Source organism: Halichoerus grypus, chromosome 13 (assembly GCF_964656455.1).
Source record: "Halichoerus grypus chromosome 13, mHalGry1.hap1.1, whole genome shotgun sequence".
In the NCBI taxonomy this organism is placed as follows: Eukaryota; Metazoa; Chordata; class Mammalia; order Carnivora; family Phocidae; genus Halichoerus; species Halichoerus grypus.
The window spans coordinates 22,966,116-22,987,136 of NC_135724.1; the positions used below are offsets into that span (position 1 = coordinate 22,966,116).

Genomic DNA, 21,021 nt, shown 5'->3' on the forward strand with positions numbered 1-21,021 from the left:
AATCAAGTCCCAAGCCTAGGCGTTAACAGGAGTTCTCCGGATTCCCCCTAGCTCTGAACCAAAAGAACAAGACTCCTTTGTTAAAGGGAGGTTTCTCCAGTTAGGTATTCCTGGAACTAATCGTCCTTATTTCATAGCTGGATCCCCCATCACAGTCCTGATTCATCCAGGAGGCTGCTATGGACTGAATGTTTGTGACCCCTCCACCCCATTCATACACTGAAACTTAATCCCCTCCCCGATGTGCTGGTATTTGGAGGTGGGGGTCATGAAGGTATAGAGCCCTTAGGAATGTGGTTAGTTCCTTTATACAAGAGGCCCCAGAAAGCTCCCTCACCCCCTCTACCACCTGAAGAAGACAGCCATTTATGAACCGGAAATAGGCTTCCCCAGACCCCAAATCTGCAGACATCTTGATCTTGGACGTCCCAGCCTCCAGAACTGTGAGAAATAAATTTCTGTTGCTTATAAGCCACCCAGTCTGTGGTGGGGTATGACAACAGCCCAAATTGAGATAGGTCCTATAAGAAGTCTACCCAGCTAGGATTTTAAAGACAAAACTTACCGAAATGTCTCAGGAATGGTTACACAAGGCACCTCATCTGTGTTTTTGATTTTTCTTTCTTAATTTGGATGGTACATATTATTCATCATTTTATCCTTTATAAATTTTTGTTTATCTAGAATATTTTATTAAAAATAATGTTTCCAGGGGTGCCTGGGTGGCACAATCAGTTAAGCGACCGACTCTTGGTTTTGGCTCAGGTCACGATCTCAGGGTCGTGAGATTGAGCCCCACGTCAGGCTCCGTGCTCAGCGTGGAGTCTGCTTAAGACTCTCCCTCTCCCTCTGCCCCTCCCCAGCCCCCATCTCAAATAAATAAATAAATCTTAAAAAAATTAAAAAATAAAAGTAAAAAATGTTTCTAGATATGCAATGAATGTGCTCAGGAAAATGTCAGATCAATAGCCCTAATCAATCCTGGTACCATCCAGCCTTTGACATGTATTCCTGGTCCCTCTCCTTGGAGCATCCTGGCCCATGGTTGCTCTGAACCTTTACCAGACAGTAACAGCTGAGAGCAGAGACCTTAGAATGTCCAGCATACTGCATGGGGATGGACACCTGGTAAGTACAATTTGTTCATTAGATTGAGGCCTCTCCTCCTCTAAGAGCCTTTCCCTCTGAACCACAGCGTTTTCCTTTTCTCTTCTCCCCAGACAGATTCACCACAGGATGGCTGAGGTCATTCCAGCTGCATGTATGCTTTGATGACAGTGTGACGGAATCTCAGGTTTAATGATATGGATCTTATAAAGTATATGCATACATGCTTATATTTAATTAAGTCAGCTCAGCATGAGTTTAAAGCATAACTAGTTTTCCAAAGCTCATTCTGTTCTCATGCCCCTCCAGTTATCCCCCTGGTTCTTTCTAGCCTAGATGGAAGCATTTTTTTTCAAGGTCAGCCCACATCTATCTTCCATTTCAAAAAGTATTCAAACTCTGACCAGAGAAGTGTCCTCCTCACAGTACACAGCAGCCCCCGGCTCCCCACATCAGCTGGTATCCCCTACAATTCCTGAATTCCGCTGTCTCTCCTTTGCTCCCTCCCCTCTTCTCAGCCCATAGATTCTTGGAAAGTTCAGGTTCCCTCACAGTTTCATTCTCCAGAGGCACCATGCAGACTTCGCTGCTCCTAGCCCTTCCCTCAACCAGAACCAGAGGCCACCATTAGGATTTCACCTCTAGGCTACTGTTCCTCCTAGTACTTTGCTTCATCCACCTGTGAGTGAAAAGGAGCTGGGCCAGGATTCTACAGGCAAGAGCCCCTCTTGGCCCTCAGAGATATGCCTGCAAATAGAGCCATGATGTTCCCACTGGCCTCCTCAAAATGTGCAAGGACAGTGCTCTTTCCTCTGACTTGTGCTGGATTTAAAATGGGGGGGGGGGGGAGAGCACAGTGATCTTGCTGAAATCTCATAACCTGTACACAGTGAGGGTCCTTGGGTCCACAGGTACCACCAGGGTAGCTGGGCAAGGAGTTTGAGTAACCACCCACCGTAACCAACCACTGTTCCTCTCTGACCCAAAGGCCTTATTGCAGGATCTGGCTTACTCTTCAGAACAATTTCTTCCTTTACAGTAAACCTTTTCTAGGGGACACCTTTTTTCCTCTCTGCCCTCTTGCTTACCCAATGCCTCTACTCCTCCATACCCTCATTCTTCTCCCATACCAATCAGAAGGGTCTGTGTGTATCTTCAGCCCAAATGGTGGACAGAGTATGTTGTTGTGCTCAGCATTGTCATTGTTTATCTAAAAGGCTACTCAGTGAATATAAACAGATACTTAGAACTAGGAAATGTCTCCTAATTCTGCACCCCACATATACTTGAGCCCAGCAGAGATATCCCATTATGCTAATATTGGCTCTATTAAGAGGTGATTGTACGTCACCTGTAATTATCTCTCAAGTTCTAGGACTTCAACCAAAGTAGATGTGTCCTCCAACTCAAAAGTCATCTAAGTAAATAGCTTTTCTGTACAGTGTGGATTAAAATCAACTTCAGAAAATAATACCCTTAATCATCTCTCAGTTGACCCCAGATTGGGTAGTGTTCTTCAAGGACTAGGAATCAGAGCAAACAATTTTTCTGGAGATAAATTCTCTGGTAGCTTTTTCCAATTTTGAGCAGGAGTGCCTCACATCTAATCATTTTTCATCCCAAGGAGAGAAAGCGATCTTAGTAAGGGCTTAACTCAATAGCTTTGCACGCTCCTCCTCTGAGGTGCTCAGGAAGAGCTGGTGTACTTCTCAAGGCTAGATGCCCATTACTAATACTGACTCCAGGTGGGAACACGTCTACCTCTACAAGCAATAATCATTGTTTCCTTCCTTAAAAGCTGTGTCACTGTCACAATGATCCTTCACTAAGGGTCACCTGATCTTAAGAACCAGAGTCAAATTCTGACAGAAAAGTTTCAGCATCTGAACAGACAATAACTGTGTAATTGATAAACTCTTAAAATAATTAAAAGAAATTTCTGCCAAGGGCTTTTACAAGGAAGAAGGAAGAAACAACAGACTTATTTCTTCATTACTAAATTCATTTACTAACGGTAAATGGTGAATGTGATATTTACCACATTCAGTGAATATTCGCCACCTGAGTTTTCTCCTCAGGTTTTTCCAGGCCTAGCTCTGAGAGGCTCTTCTCTGCCCAAGCCCAGGCCTGCCCTTCTTCACTCCCCCCTCCCAATATCTAGGTCCCCATCACCTTTGGAAAGGGGGAGCACCCAACTAGCACAATACAGAAGTTATACCCTCAGATTGGAGCAAGCTGGGACCAACGCCAAAAGAGTCACAGAAAGTTTTTCCACGAGGCCTACTGCCTGCCTCCCAAACCACTGCCTTCCTGATTTCTCCTGCCCTGTAGCCCCACAGGCCCCTCCCAGCCCCTGGTACCTTCACTTCTCTTTGGATTCAAGCTCTTTTTACAACTGTTTGTTTTTAATCTGAACATTAATGTTTGAGGTAAATGGAGCAGCATGAACAAAGTTATAGAAGCAAGAAGCTTTATCCACAAAGCTGGACGTATTTTAGAATCATTGTGTATGTAGGAAAGGGAGTGGCAAGAGAGGAGCAGGAACCAGACATTCCCAGCTGGTGTACTGCAATGGGATTATAATTGCAACCACAACCGTCCACCATCCACACTCCCTGTGCAGGACCAAGACACTTATTCTACTACGAGCCTCAGAGTGTTGGCTGCTGACGGATCACAGCTGAGTCCCTCTAGGAGACTGAATTCAATTTAGCAAGGTGTCAGGATACACAGTCAATATACAAAAATCAATGTATTCTATGTACTAGCAATGAGCAATAGAAAATTACAATTTAAAAATAATACCATATATAGTATCATACAAAAACAGAATATTTAAGAACAAAATTTAACGCAATGTGTGCAAGATCCATAGCTAAAGCCAATAAAGCATTGTCGAAAGAAACTAAGAAGAATTTAAGTGAAGAGATATGCCACCCCTAGGGGTTGGAAGACTCAGTATTCTCAAGATACAAATTATCCTCAAACTAATCTATAGATTTCATATTATTCCAATCAGAATTCTAGCAGGTATTTTGTAGAAATTGACCACGCTGATTCTAAAATGCAGCAGACCACGAATATCAAAACAATCTTTTTAAAGGAAAAAAAATTTTTTTTAAGATTTTATTTATTTATTTGACAGAGAGACACAGCAAGAGAGGGAATACAAGCCGGGAGGTGGGAGAGGGAGAGGCAGGCTTCCTACTGAGCAGGGAGCGTGATGTGGAGCTCGATCCCAGGACCCTGGGATCATGACCTGAGCCGAAGGCAGACGCTTAATGACTGAGCCACCCAGGCACCCCAAAAGGAAAAAATTTTTAAAGGTTGGAATGACTTGCATCACCTGCTACCAAGACTTACCATAAATCTACAGTACTCAAGACAGTGTGGTATTGGCAAAAGTCAGAGATACAGATCAATAGACGAGAATAGAGTCCAGAAATAGACCCACCCCTATATGATCACTTGATTTTCACAAAACACCAAGGAAAGTCAATGAAGGGAAATGATAGCCTTTCAACAGCTTGTGCTGAAACAATTGGATATCCATATAAATAAACAAAAATTGTAACCCTTACATCACACCATGCACAAAAGTTAATTCAAAATGTGTTACAGACCTACACATAAAAGATAAAGCTTCTAGAAGAAAACATAAGAACAATTTTGTGACCTTGAGGGAAGCCAAGACTTCTTAGATAGGCCACGAAAAGCACAAGTCATAAAAGGAAAACAATAAATTGGGCTTTATCAAACTTGAACACCTTTATTTGCTGAAATTCAGACACCATTGATAAAATGCATATTTTCCCCCACAGACTGGGAGAAACTCATGCATATGGTAGAGGAATTGAATCCAGAAAATCTTTTGTTTAACTCCGTAATTCAATAGTAATAAGTCAAGCAAGTTTAAGACCGGCAAAAGTCACTTCACAAAATAGGATTTTGAATGACCGATGCACATATTAGAAGATGCTCCATAACACTGGTCATCCGGAAGTGCTAATTAAAACCACATGAAATATCTCTGCACACCTACTAGAATGGCTAAAATTGAAAAGATTAACAATACCGAGCGTTTCCAACAATGTGGAGCAGCTAGAATTCTCAGGCTTTGCAAGTGGGAATATAAAATGAGACAACCACTTAGGAAAAGTTTGGCAGTTCTTTATAAATTTAAGTAGACAGATTATGTTGTGATCCAGCAATTCTATCCCAAGGTATATACTCAAGAAACATGAAAAATTTGTCCACACCAAGACTTTTACATACATGTCCATATAGCTTTATTCATAATATTCAAAATATGACTAATAGTGGACAATAAGTAATTATAGTAATTAGTAATAGTGACAGCTGACTATTTCAAATCTGAGTTTATAATTTTCACTAAGAGATGCAATCAACATTTTCCCTTACAACTCTAATTCATAAGAAAACTTCCGCTCTCCCCCAATTTCTGGTTGGATAAAGAAACATTGAAGACAGGAACTGTGCCTTATTTAGTTTTGCATGCTTAGTACCTAGTGTATTGCCTGGCATTTAGCACAATTGCAGGCCCTTTAAAGGACATAATATTGTTTTAGGGGGGCCTGGGTGGCTCAGTCAATTAAGCATCCAACTCTTTTTTTTTTTTTAAGATTTTTATTTATTTGACAGAGAGAGACACAGAGAGAGAGAGGGAACACAAGCAGGGGGAGTGGGAGAGGGAGAAGCAGGCTTCCCGCTGAGCAGGGAGCCCGATGTGGGGCTCGATCCCAGGACCCTGGGACCAGGACCTGAGCTGAAGGCAGACGCTTAACGCGACTGAGCCCCCCAGGCGCCCCAGCATCCAACTCTTGATGTTGGCTCAGGTCACCATCTCAGGGTTGTGAGATCAAGCCCCACATTGGGCTTGGATCCTGCTTAAGATTCTCTCTCTCCCGCTCCCTCTGTCCCCCCGAACCTACAAAAAAATTTAAAAATAAATAAATAGATAAAGGACATGATATTGCTTTAAATCACAACATTGCTACGATTTGTAACAGACATGTGCCTCCTCCATCCTTAGGTAGAGACTCCACTGGAAGTTCTCAGCAGCTACACCTTCCGTAGCGGTTGGCACCCCACTCTGCAGCAGCTCTGGAGAGGCCCTGGCTTGGCACGGTGAAGATAACATCTCCTTTTCTTGCTCGGCTAAGACTATGCAGTCATAACTGAAAAGAACACTAAGCACTATAACTCCTAAATCAGGGAGATTCTAATCACATCTCAAAGGAAACCAACACATCAGTTCTTTCCCCTGGTTTAAGGGAAATTTTACTGCCAGATGTGAGAGGCCCCTGAAAGAAGGAAAAAGACAGTGAACTAGGTTCCTAGGTCCCCCAGTCATATCATTAATGCCAAATGCGGAGGGATTCGGTAACTAGTTTAACTGGGGTATGATTTCAAGGTTAATTCCCAGCCACTATTGGATCAGTAGACAATATAAAATTAAAGTGGCAACAGGAATTATATTTCACGCTGAATTTACATTATTATTTTCAAGCTCAGCTAAACTGAAAAAAAATCAAAAGCACAACACTCCAAGCAGATTCCAGGAAAATAATACCCCAAAAAAAGAAAAGAAAACCCTAAGCCCCTTTACACATAAACACCAGGGCTGTTTCACCCCTTTGTTTCCAATCAAAAAGTGGTTTGGAATGTCAGCAGGTAAACACATTTAGTTGTTCCACTCCCTGCAGCTAAGAGAGTCTTCATCTTGGAGGCCCTTGTAAAGGCAATAAAATGCCAAAGTTCAAAAAGTGTTTTAAGATAACATATATGTTCCAAAAACTCCTGGGAAGCTTAGGGGTCATTATTAAAATGGAAATATAAGATGGGCTATGGTTTTCCCAGGGCAATCATTACATTGTTTGTTCCTTTTGTTTCCTAGTCGCTTTCATCATAATTGCTGTTCCTTGCCTTTGAGGAGATGGTGGTGCTTGGTGAAAAACCCCAAAAGGCCCAGAAGTTCTTTCCTGCAGACTTTGCAAGTTCTAGCCATCAGTTTCTCAAATAATTGTATCTGTTGTAAAAGAAGACACAAACGATCTTAACTTTCCGGAGGTTGTCTGAAAAGTTTCAGGGACACTTAATTAATGAAAGAAGATTTCTCTGCAAGGAAGATGTATGGGCTGGACTGTGATACATCAGACTGACCAGTTTGCTCCTCTTGGAGCTCCGCCCCTCACTGTGTGCCTTTGGCCAAATGACAGCATCATTGAGCCTCGATGTCTTTCTCCGTAAAAATATTGTTGTTAGGATTAAGTAATGATCTATGTACAATAATCATCTGTAGCTGGCACATAATTAACCCTCAGTGAAGGTATCTATAAGAGGATGAGGAACATAAACTGGTCAAAGAGTAGAAAAATGGGAGGAAAAAGAGAGAGGGAGAGAAAATGGATAAAACTTAGAGAAGCCAGAAGCGGCTGAGAAGAAAGAGAAGCAGTATGGTGGGGCGGGGGGCGGGGGGGGGGGGCTGTCAAACAAGGCCACTTGGCCTTAAAGTTTTTGAAATCAGCTGAATATACATATCATCTGTGGCCAGCTCCTCAAGAGGGCACTGGGATGGGGCGCCTGGGTGGCACAGTCAGTTAAGTATCCGACTCTTGGTTTCAGCTCAGGTCATGATCTCAGGGTCGTGAGATCAAACCCCATGTCAAACTCTGCACTCAGCACAGAGTCTGCTTAAGACTCTCTCTCCCTCCGTCCCTCCCCCACCCCCTACACTCTCTCTGCATGTTTCTCTCTCTTTAATAAAAAATAAATCTTAAAAAAAAAATAAAAGAGGGCACTGGCCCTGGTACCAGAACTTTACAAATCATCCTTTGCTTTGTGGGTGTTCAATAAATTGACAATGAGTGATGTAATCTTCACCCTTCCCTGACCTTATATTCCTTCAAAGATATTGGAGGATTGTTATTTAATGGACTAGTAGGGAAAAAACAGTAAATATTAAATCTGAAAAAGTATTAAATGTCCATTTAATCAAACAACAAAATGGCAGGTATTTATTTCATTTGCACAGATGTCCTACCAATTGGACAGTGCTCCTTAAGGGAAATTTTTGTCTCTGTGTCCCCAGTACCTGGCACCTGGGAACTCTCAATACAGATTTCTTGAAATGAATAAGTCTGACATTCCATGAGGCTCAGTACTGAAAAGCAAGAGAGGATTAAGAATAGGTCTCCATCCTCCAGGAATCAGAGAGAATTCTCCAGGAATTCCAGAGTTGGAAAGGTCAAGATCGATGCAGACTAGATCAGTCTGGAAAGACTTCACACTTCCGTGAAGTCTTCTCAGCATAGATTACCTACAGAAGAATCTTTGTCGGGGGAGAGGATACCTGAGAGTCTTAGTGGAAATTATAATTGCCTCCTAATACTGACTCTCAAGTGAGGCTCCTGAATGAAGCACATCGATGCTCAGGGGAGCTTGAAAATCACTGGCCTAAAAAGTCATAGGATGAGCCAAAGAAACCTTAAAGGCTTTCTTGTCCAACCAATTCATTTTCCAATGAGGATCTTAAGATCTAGAACAATGATATGATTTTCCAGGGTCACACAGCATATCTAGACCTTAGGACCCCTGACTTTGAGTTTTTGCAAATTCAAGCATTTGCTATTCCATGGAGACATTTTTGTCTGTTAAGGAAACTCCAGTGGTCAGCTGAGTATCGGCCACCCAGGCTCCTCCAAGTCATTGGAGGTGCCGCCGCCAATGACTTGGTAACTCCACATCCGAAAGATCTCCATATCTTTCCAGAACACTTTCTCTCCTTTGGCATTGGCCTCAGCACTTTGGTTCATCTACAGGAACAATGTTAATGATGTTGCCACGTTACTCATTTCAGCAGCCACAAATGAAACAGAGGAATGAGTATTACTCCTTTCTTTAAAAAAAAAAATCCTAATGTTTTGTTTTGTTATCCCTCACACACCCAAATAAGAGCCCCCTGACACCCCACTTCCACCTGCTTGACTTCCTCTCCCAAAACTACTCTTGCCTTCTTATCCATGAGTCTTTGTTCTAGCTCTTTCCTTAGCCCACAGCACTCTTTCCTTGCTCCCACCCCATCCCTTTCTTCATCTACTCAACCATCAAGGTTTCAGCTAAAAGCTCCCTCTTATGAAAAGCTCTTCAGATTACTCAAAATCATAACAAATGGATCTTTTCTCTAAGACCCCGGACATGCCATCTGCCTCTATTTCAAGTCTCAGTTTTCTCAACTCCAATGTTGTTCCAATCACCTTCTAAAAATTGCAAACCTCCAGAAAGCAGGGATAAGATGAATTCTTTTTTTACTGTTTCACTAAATGTCACAGAGGAGATGTTGGGTATATGTTTGTTAAATGAAGAGATACATGAAATTTCCTATTTAGATATTTCAAAATATTTAGTATGTCTGTGGAACTATGTAAATTACAGTATCTTAATAATTTCATTAGTGAATGAATGGTTCATGGTGTGACAACAGACTCCAACTCAAAAATAAGTTTACTATTATTCTAGGAAATAATACTGGTGAGCTTTTTTAGAAGTAAGAAAATAAATTTTCTAGAAAGGTTAACGAGGCCAACAGAGCAGCTGGGATTCAAGGTTCTCAAAGTGTCCATGATATATGTGGTGAAGAAGGATGCAGGAAGACAATGTTGTACACTGTACAGTTACAGATCCAGTGCATTAGGGAAAAAGAGAGGCAGGGAGATGGCCAGGGTAATTTTTGTTTCAGATTATATAGGTCAGCGCTTTGAAAATACTCTTATTCAATATTTTTTATCCCCATTTATTTCCAAATAAGGTTTAAGAAAGTGGAAATTAATATCACAAGGAAGGTGTGTAACAGAGCAATAATACTATTTTTTTTTTCAAATCTGTGTCTTTGTGTATGAAGGACAAAGAAAAAATGCACAATGGGCACTTTCCATGGAAATAAATTTTGCAAAGACATGGGTATTAGAGGAAAAACAACAGCATCCAAAAATAATCCCAAACATCTATGATCCCTACAAATAACTAGCAGCAGTAGTTATGAAAATGTTCCATTATCAAGCTCAACACCCAAAGAACAAATAATCCAATCAAGAAATGGGCAGAAGACATGAACAGACATTTTTCCAAAGAAGACATCCAAATGGCCAACAGACACATGAAAAAGTGTTCAACATCGCTTGGCATCAGGGAAATCCAAATCAAAACCTCAATGAGATACCACCTCACACCAGTCAGAATGGCTAAAATTAACAAGTCAGGAAAGGACAGATGTTGGCGGGGATGCGGAGAAAGGGGAACCCTCCTACACTGTTGGTGGGAATGCAAGCTGGTGCAGCCACTCTGGAAAACAGTATGGAGGTTCCTCAAAAAGTTGAAAATAGAGCTACCATACAACCCAGAAATTGCACTATTGGGTATTTACCACAAAGATACAAAGGTAGGGATCCAAAGGGGTACGTGCACCCCGATGTTTATAGCAGCAATGTCCACAATAGTCAAACTATGGAAAGAGCCAAAATGTCCATCAACAGATGAATGGATAAAGAAGATTTGGTATATATATATAATGGAATATTATGCAGCCATCAAAAGGAATGAAATCTTGCCATTTGCAAAGACGTGGATAGAACTGAAGGGTATTATGCTGAGCGAAATAAGTCAATCAGAGAAAGACATGTATCATATGATCTCACTGATATGAGGAATTCTTAATCTCAGGAAACAAACTGAGGGTTGCTGGAGTGGTGGGGGGTGGGAGGGATGGGGTGGCTGGGTGATAGACATTGGGGAGGGTGTGTGCTATGGTGAGTGCTGTGCATTGTGTAAGACTGTTGAATCACAGACCTGTACCTCTGAAACAAATAATACATTATATGTTTAAAAAAGAAGAAGATAGTAGGAAGGGACAAATGAAGGGAGGGTAATTGGAGGGGGAGACGAACCATGAGAGACTATGGACTCTGAGAAACAAACTGAGGGCTCTAGAGGGGAGGGGGGTGATGGGATAGGGTAGCCTGGTGATGAGTATTAAAGAGGGCATATATTGAATGGAGCACTGGGTGTTATACACAAACAATGAATCATGGAACACTACATCAAAAACTAATGATGTAATGTATGGTGATTAACATAACATAATAAAAAAAACTAATGATGTAATGTATGGTGATTAACATAACATAATAAAAAAAACAGTGATATAAACTTGAAGAAAATGGGTGTTAGCAAAATAAAAAACAGTGAAGAAAAGCCAAAGACTTAAAAAAAAAAATGTTCCATCAGAAGTGGAGTCATCAAAGTCTACAAAGTTGATGAGCACCTAGAGATTTGAGGAGAAGCTAAAGACAAATGTCCTCTCTGAAAAGCTTAGGAGATTACAAATCATTCGTTAACAAATATTAATTAAGCATTAAATGAGTGTAAAGTACAAAAAGATATTTCCTTAAAGAGCTTATAGCCTAGAAGGGAAAAAAAGCATTCTCACACATACTATATTACTACTCAGCAGCAGGTGATGAAGCATAAACTATGTCTCAGAATTCCCCTAAACACAGAAGTTAGATACATAAAAGATGATCCCAGTCCCCAAAGCACTTATAATCTAAGTAGGTAGACAAGCAATGTATACGAAGCCATTTGCGAACCATACAAAACATTTATAAGTGAGTATCTTAATCTGATAGGACAAGAAGTAAATGCTCCCTGAATTTTGAGAATGAAGATTTACTCATAGCCTAAGACAATCAGGAGATGCTTAGGGGAGCAGAGGAAACCCAGAAACTGTGTTAAGCCTTGAAAGATGACTTAGAGTCAGGATCCATGGAGAGATGAAGGGAGAGAGTTCCCAGTCAGACACACCATACACAGAGAAGACAACATGTGACTGACTTGAGGGTAAGAAATCTGTTCATGATTAAGTAAACAAGTTACATATCAAGACAGGGTGGGGATTTTTTTTTTTTTTTTTTTTTTTACTGTCTGGAATTCTGCTACTGAACTATGTGTGTTTTAAGATGTATTTGTCAAGCACCTGTTGGCATGTGACACTATATCGACTCCACACAAAACCACTAATTGACTGAACCCTTAAGGCTAGATCCTGCCACCTCAGAAAACACCACCAACCAGGACACATGCTGAGCCTTTCTCCTCCCAGCCAGGGTTTCAAATCCTTTTAACTCTAGGAACCCAGGATTCCATGGACACAATGATCAAGGCAGAGCAGAGGAAAATGGAAATTGTAAACACTGGCAGAGTAGATGCTGAAATTATGAGCGGCCCCATCCCCAGAATGCTTAGAAGTGATTCAGTAAAGCATTTTCCCCCCAACATTTCTTAGTGATTCTACACAGCCTTGAAAATGAGGTCTTTCTGCCTCATTTTTCACAATTTCATGATACAGAGAAAAGAAACATTCAACTCTTTTGCAAACTGGAAAAGGAGTATGTTTACATTTCTTCCCATTCAACAACAACTTAGAGGTAGCTAATGAGATTTTCTTTCCTTCCCTGTGCTCCCAGAAGTCATCCATCCTCCACCAGGCAGAGTCTAGCCATGAAATTTTCTACCCAATTTGTGGTTTTTCAGACAGCTAGGAGAGGGATGAGAATGGTTTAGTAATGGGAGTTGCCATAAAACTTATAATTACAAAATTTGCTACAGTGAACACCATAATGGACTGTTTGCTTAAATCAAATATCTGTTGACTCTCTTTGGAGAGAAATGATGTATTCTAGATCCCGTTTTCCCCAAATATACATGGAGAGCACTTTTCACAATGGTGGTTCTTCTATTTTTCTTGGGTACACCAGCCAGGCTGGTTATAACAGGTACCTCCACTTCACTCAGGAACCACATGCTGAGCATAGCCCAATATCTAAGCCTAGCACTGGCCAGTGACACAGTCAATTAATATCTTCTTGTAAGACCCTCAGGATAAGCAGACACCTTATCTAACAGGGAAGCCAAGGGCATGCCAATAAACAAACTGAGCTAGCCCTGTATGACCGTAACGTAATCTAACCTTTCTCTGCCTTAGTTTTTGCATTTGTAAGGTCAAGGAGTTGAGTATCTGTATCTTCAAGTTCTGAATCCTCTAACATCTATGATTCTAAATCTAAATCTAAATTTAGATTCTAAATTCTAAATCAAAATGAGAATTAAAATTAAGCCCCGGCTCAAGTTCTTAGACAAAGTTAGCTCCACAAAGTTTATCCCCTAAAGAACCTGCACCAAAGTATTTAATGGAGAATTTCATGAAGGTTGTAGAGGGATTTCCTCTCAAAATCTCTCCTTTCTCCTCTCTCTCCCATATTCTGTATTCTAGGTAATGTCAAGAAATGTGCTTTGAAGCTTGAAGACACTTATGAAAAGAGTGAGAATCACTTTCCTTCTCCTTCCTATTGTTAGCCAACTCTCAACTGTCCCCACAGGACAAGAGGTGTTGAGAGGATTAATTAGCTAATCTTTGTGAATTGCTTTGCAGAGGAAGAACACTACCCACAGTGTTAAGGAGCATTAATACTCAACTAACTTCACACCAAAGAATAAAAGCCCCAGAATAAGAACACATTTCAAGATTTGGAATAACTGAGAGCTCTAGACAAAAGGGGACAGGAACAGGGTGATTCTATTTTGCTTAGTTTGGAAAATAAGGAAACCCAACCAAAAAAGATAGGACACTAATCAAAAAGATTCACAACAAAAACCTTAAACGTGCACATGCTCTGAAGGAGGAAATGGGAAAGGTAAGGAGTGAGGTACCTGAAGTCTACAGATTAGAAATTCCATCCTATGAAGGAAAGATAGCTGGGAGGTCAGCTCTCCCGTGGGGGCGGTGTGGAAGAACCACTTTGTGTCCCATTCTCCAAAGCCTTCTGAAAATCCGTCTTTCAAAGAGCAATCTGCTCCTACAAACCAGCAATGCTGTAACCAGCAGCAAGAAAGGACATTTCTACAATAGAGTCATTACTCAAGCCTTAGAAGGAATTCCACACCACTGGAAAGAACCTAGCCCCATTAGAACCAAGAAACTCAGGCTGATCCCTTCTGCTGGAAGAGGACAACTTTTCTTCTCAACTAAAAGTTAATGCTTGGGCAAAGTGAAGTAGAGAACTGAGGCATTTATCCTACCAGTTCAGAACAAGAGCAATAATATACTGACTTTCTTCCTGGAGATTTAGGGGAAAGCCTGGGGCTAGCACTGTTCCTTGGGATGGGAGATATAGCAACCTTTTTTGCATCCCATGGATTGTCAAACACGCCTACCTCCTGAGCTAAGGTTCTGGTCAATGCTGCCATTAAACCTGTAGAGAGCAAGGTGTTGGTAGCACGCTCAGAATCACCCTTCAGAGCAGCCTCTGCTATTCCAGACCCTTGTTTTGCAAAATAGGCTGTAAATCTCTACTTCCTCAATGCATTTCATCTAGTATGTGTAGATGGTCCACAAGGAGTTCCTAAATAATTAGACACTCTGTGAATGGGTAATATGTCAATCAACTAAAGCTTTTCCACAATGAGACAAAAGAGTCTGTGCAGGCACACAAGATGAGTTGGACTATTAAATGACTGACTATTCCCTTTATAGGACACATATTGAAGGACTGTTGGTATTTGCGGCTGGAAGAAACAGAGCATAAACCCAAGTGCCCCCATGTTGACTTCTACCTTTAGAAACTTGGAGAAGTTATTTAAGCATCCTAAAACAAATGGTTCTCATCTACCAAGTGGAAATTATAATAATATTTACCTCATAGAGTTGTGATTAAATGGAATTAGGCATGAAAAGCACTTAGGCGAGTACCTGCACTCAATAAATGTTCATTTTTTATAGTATTTGGATTTTTAAAACTTATTGTTAATTCTATTTGTACTCAGGAAAAAAAAATATTATGAAAATTTAGTTCCAATCCCATGAGCACAACTGTTTTCATTTTTCCATGTTCCCTTCCAATTTTTATCCTTAAATATACATACTTTACACATTTATAATTACACTATGAATATGATTTTTATGTTTTATATTATAATTTAAATTATGCCATAAATACTTTCCATCGCATTTCAGTCTGTGTAATTACAGTACATAAGGCCTCCATGATGTGCATTAAACTGGCACACCAGAGTTAACAAGTTCCTCCATTGGGGAGTGGGGATTGTATGAGAAAGAGAACACTGAATTTGGACTAAAAGCATAGATTTCCCATTTCCTCCCTTTAAGCACATGCACGTTCAAGTGCTTTATTGTGGATCTTTTTGACAAGTGTCCTATCTTTGTTGGTTGAGTTTCCCTGCTTTCCAAACTAAGCAAAACTGTCCAAACTCTATCACTTGATTCGACTGTGCAAACTTAAGGAAACCATATCACTTCTCTAAGCCTGTTCCCTCATTTATAAAATAAGGAGGAAAAACAAAACCACCTCCCCTAGAAGGTCATTGTGAACATGAAATGAGATAATTTATGTGAAAAGAATCTGTGAGCTGTAAATTAAAATACCCCTGTATGTTAAAATATATATATATCCATGTATTTTATAACTTTTTCTTTTTAATGATTTACTTGGCACCATTTTCCAAAGAGGAATTACTGTGTCCATGAGTAGGTCCATTTTTGTGACTCATGATAGGTATGGTTAAATTGCTTAAATTGAAAACAAATGGATAAAAGTATGCTTCGTCCACTACTCCAGTACTCTCAACAACTATATCCCAAACACAGAGATAAGTGTGTATATGCAGAAAGTGCATGTATGCTTGTATGTGGATATATCCACATGTGTGTGGATATACATAATATATAATGGTTTGTTTTGAGGCATTGCCATGCCTGACACTAGAATTGGAGATGAAAACAGGAATGTAAATAAAACCTTTCTGTTTAATTCTTATTTTACCAGTACTATTAATATCCATTCAAAGTCATGGCATTAAGAAAAATATGGCAAAACCACATTTGCCATCCACAAAGCCTTTAAATGTGGAGGGAATACATATATACTTAGTCTGGAACATGTTCCTCACCCCATCTAAGTAACCCTGCCCTAGAGGGGATAGGTACCCACAAGAAAGAAGGGAAAGGAGAAATTTCCAAGGACAGGCTTTGGAGTGGGGTCCCTTAGGATGAAAATGAAGAAAAACGAGCAATGCCATTCAAGCATATCGGTAGCCAGTACTTCTGCTAAATGCACTTCTTTCTATACCTTTTCATCTTCTTTTTAATCCCCCCAACACACACACATACACACACACACACACTATCTCTCTCTCTCTCTTAGTAAAAGCCCTTTAGGAAATGATCAGTGTCCTCTTGGGTACGGGAGCTAAGGCAAAGGGGGCCATGACCTTCCTCTAGGCGGCAAGGTCAGTGGGGTCAGTGTACCCCTAGTGGTCAGGTATGTAATGGTGGCTGCAAGATGACGGCACATTTGTCCCTAGGAACACCAGCCCAGGACCAGGTGCATATCCTGAAGGACAAACATCTGAGGTTGAGTCCCCTTTGTGTTGAGGAGCAGTAACAGACAGCACACACATCCACAGCAAGACTGATCTCATAGAACCTTGTTTAAATCACTGTATCACATACAAACACTGAATCACAAGTGCAGAGCACCAACACCAAACTACATGACCTCAGGCCTACAGAACAATCTTTTCAATCTGGGCCTCACTTCTTTACCTACTTACACCTGATTTTACTCACTTTGTGGAGCTTAGCAGTAGCTTAGGATGTCCTCCTAACGAAGACGAAGGTCCATGCATCAGACAAGAAGCACTTTGAATCTCAGCTCTATTTGAGAAACTTCGGGCCAGTTCCTTCACTCTCCTGACCCTTGATTTCCACATTTATAAAAAGGAACTAATTAAAACCTCCCTCATCAGATGCTCAAAGTCCCCTTAAACAATCAGAGTTGTGTTACTAAACACATTTTCTAAAACCCACACTTAGAGCCCAAGAATGCTGTGCCTGTTTTATATTACCACTTAAAAGATCTGCATGCTCATCCATGAATTTGGGCTTTCATTGTTCTTTCCATAAAGTCTCTAATTCAATTTAGTAGCATTGTGGACACAAGGATTCAAGCTCTGGTCTCAATTACAGAAATACAACTCTCAAATGGAGAGCGGCAATCTCCTGAAACCTGCTTGGGCTCCCAGATGCAACAGCCCAGAACATCATCCCACCATGTTTACAACAAAAAACAGAGAGTCTATGAAGAAATTTCTCTAAATTGATATTCTTCCAGAGAATGGCTGCAGGAAAATCACAAGAAGAGTTTTTATGACCAATTTCATACCCCATCCTGCAGATGGTTTCAGTTCAGTGGAGAGTTATCAAAATCCTTATTGCCCTACCTCTTTTCTCTTAATTCCAGACAAAAATGAGTACAAAAGAAACTCTACAAATAAATATCAAGTTAAATCTCTGAGATCAACAGTCCATCTTCACAGGTTAATGTCCTTAAACCATGTGCATATCATAGAAAACTCTCTGTTCCCCTCTTGGTTCCTCTCATATCATTAAAGCATGTACAAATGTCTCAGTCACATTGTGTGACTCAAAATTGTGGGTATAAGGAAAAATTCTGGTCAGTGAGATATGAGGGAAGGCTTTGGGAAGACATTTGCATTTCCTGAAAGAGTTGATGGTAACTCTTCCTGTTTCCCTCTCTCCTCTCCCCTTCTCTCTTCTCCCTTCTTCCTTCCTTGAATATAGACATGTTGCCTGGAGCTGCAGCAGCCCTCCTGCAACCATGAGGAGTAGCAAGGAAAACTGAAGAGACTCAGCCCTAACATGACAGGGCCACTGCACTAAAGCTGGCAACAAATACCTTTCAACTTTTTGTCATGTAAAAAATAAATAAATCTCCATTTTCTTAAGTCCTTGTATTTGAGTATTCAACTGAATGAAATCCAAACCAATACACCCAATAACTTTCCTCTCAGTCAAGATGCTTTCAGAGCAGATGTTCTCCTTTACAGCTCCATGGGACTGGCTTCCACTCTTACACAGGCTCCTAATTTCACCAGTCCTCAGAGTATGACAGTGGTCACCTCTCAGGCTCTACAAACATGTGACATAAAGAACTGTAAACTCACCAGTCAGTAACCTAGGTCTGTTCAAGTTAGATTAGAAAAAAAGGCAGTCAAAACAGTATCAGAGCCTATAAAATACAGCATTCTTTAGATTAAAACATGTATCATCAACTTTAAAAAGAAAGACAGAAAGGCAAAGAAGAGAGAATGACAAAGAGTTACAAAAATATCTATCAACCTTCTCTCTCTCTTTTTTTAAATATTTTATTTATTTATTTGACAGAGATAGAGAGACAGCACAAGTAGGCAGAGTAGCAGGCAGAGGGAGAGGGAGAAGCAGGCTTCCCACTGAGCAGGGAGCCTGATGTGGGGCTTGATCCCAGGACCCTGGGATGATGACCTGAGTCGAAGGCAGACACTTAACCCACTGAGCCACCCAGGTGCCCTGACCTTCTCTTTATCTTCATAATTAACAGGTACCATAGCTGAATACAATCATTGTTCTTTACAAAGTCGATGGGCGAGGTTTGACAGAGAAGGCATTTAAGATATACCTTCATAACTGCTTTTGTTTTTTTATTTACCAATGTGTGCCACTGGGACCACCAGCACTTCTTCTACTTCTTCTCTCTGCCTTTTCTCCCTCTCCTCTTCCTTCCCTAATCTGGGATATAAAGCAAAACCTACCCTCTCAAACATTCCAGCTCCTTTAGGATATTCATTGATCTTTACCCATCATCAATTCTTATAACTGCCTCCAATCTCTCTTAACAGACACTGTAATGACATATAACAAGCCGACCCCCTTTGCTGCATGACAGGTCTTCATAGAACCTTTTAAAGATGTTACTAAAAGTTCTATTTCTATTCAGTTCTATAGTTTGTCAATATACAGCTTCATTATAGCCCTAGGAATGCAAATGTAGCACAGTCAAGGGACCATAGGAGTACTTTGTGCAAGTTCACACCCAGGTACACTTTTATCCAGGGTATGTCACTTATATAAAAATCCAGGCTTGATTTGTCTGAAATAAAGGAACAAATTTTTTTCTACAGATAAGTCTATTCTTACTTTATTTACCAATTAAAAACTGTTAAGAATACATAAGTCTGGGAGCACCTGTGTGGCTCAATGGGTTAAGCATCTACCTTCAGCTCAGGTCATGATCGTGGGGTCCTGGGATCGAGCCCCATGTCAGGTTTCCTGCTCAGCGGAGAGCCTGCTTCTCCCTCCTCCTCTGCAGCTCCCCCTGCTTGTGCTCTCTCTATTGCTTGCTCTCTCTCTCTCTCTCAAATAAATAAATAAAAACTTAAAAAAAAAAAGAATATATGATCTGTAGTTGTGATAAAATTCCATGGAACTACACACACACACACACACACACACACACACACACACACACAGTGAATGTAAAAACTGGTGAAAAATAAGGTGTGTAGAGTATACAAATGTCAATTTTCTGGTTTTAATAGTGATACTATAATTATGTGGGATGTTACCATTGGGAAAATCTAGATGAAAAAGTACATGGAACCTCTCTGTACTCTTCTTACAATTTCTGTAAGTCTATATTTCAAAGTTAAGGTGTTTTTCTTTAAATTATTCCATAGTCCAGAGAGAAACTTAGACTCTCTTGGTATTCCTAGCACACCATTAATTCACACTGGGCTCTATCTTTGTTGTTATGTTACTTCCATGAATATCTAGCATCGCAGGTCTTCCCATTTGTCCTCATATACTTGAACTTTTGGAAAAATACAAATCATTGATCTATCTCTTTTAAATTGTCTCACTGGTTTTTTTTGTTTTGTTTTTTGGGTTTTTTTAAAGATTTTATTTATTTATTTGACAGAGAGAGACACAGCGAGAGAGGGAACACAAGCAGGGGGAATGGGAGAGGGAGAAGCAGGCTTCCTTCTGAGCAGGGAGCCCGATGCAGGGCTCGATCCCAGGACTCTGGGATCATGACCCAAGCTGAAGGCAGCCGCTTAACGACTGAGCCACCCAGGTGCCCCTGTCTCATTGGTTTTAAATTCATTGTTCTGGGCTGTGAAGATCTTGAATCTTGGTTCTGTTATCCAGGAAACTATCTCGACCTTTCTTCTGTCTGAAAATATGAGAATTATGTCTTGTCTTCATCAATGCCAGAGGAATCCAGGTTGACATGGACTCATTAATCAGCATTCTTCATGTACGGTCACTGAGTCAACTATAAAGGTACTTTGATGTATACATCACTCAACTTTTATTTCTTCATTTTGTCCACAAAGATATGGCAAACTTTATAAAACATGTGGATGAAATCCTTATAAGAGAGTTTTGTGGCATTTCCCAAATCAGCCAATCTAGAAACTCCATTTAGATTTTTAAAACCATGAGCTCAGAAGCCATAAAATAAAAGAACAATAAATTTGACTACTTTTTTTTTTTTAAATCAATGTGACAAAACAAAAAGCCATAAGCAAAGTCAGAGGAAAATCACAAACTGGAAAAACATTTGCAACATATGATGAACAAAGGACAATTTAATTTCTAAGTATCATTCAAATTAATAATAAAAAGTTAAGCAACATATTAAAAATGGACAAAGGATTTAAGGGGGGCTCATTAAAAAATATGAATGGTGAATAAACTTTTGAAATAATACTTAAGCTTCTTAATGAACAAATGCAAATCAAAACATAAGAATATGATGGATTTTCCTCAACTAGATTGGCAATTTTTTTTAAATGCTAAAACCTAGTAGTGTCGATGTGGAAAAACAAGGATTCTCATGTTCTGTGCATATGTGACTATAGAACAAAAGAACCATATTGGAGAGTACTTGGCAATATTAAGATGCATGTACATTTTTACTGAGA

The 21,021-nt window shown here is 40.2% G+C and overlaps 1 protein-coding gene across 2 annotated transcripts in view; it reads right to left on the bottom strand.

Moving 5' to 3' along the window:
- LOC118518185 (uncharacterized) overlaps positions 1–21,021 on the bottom strand; it is a 287,064-nt gene that overhangs the window by 56,534 nt on the left and 209,509 nt on the right. The window lies entirely within an intron of this gene.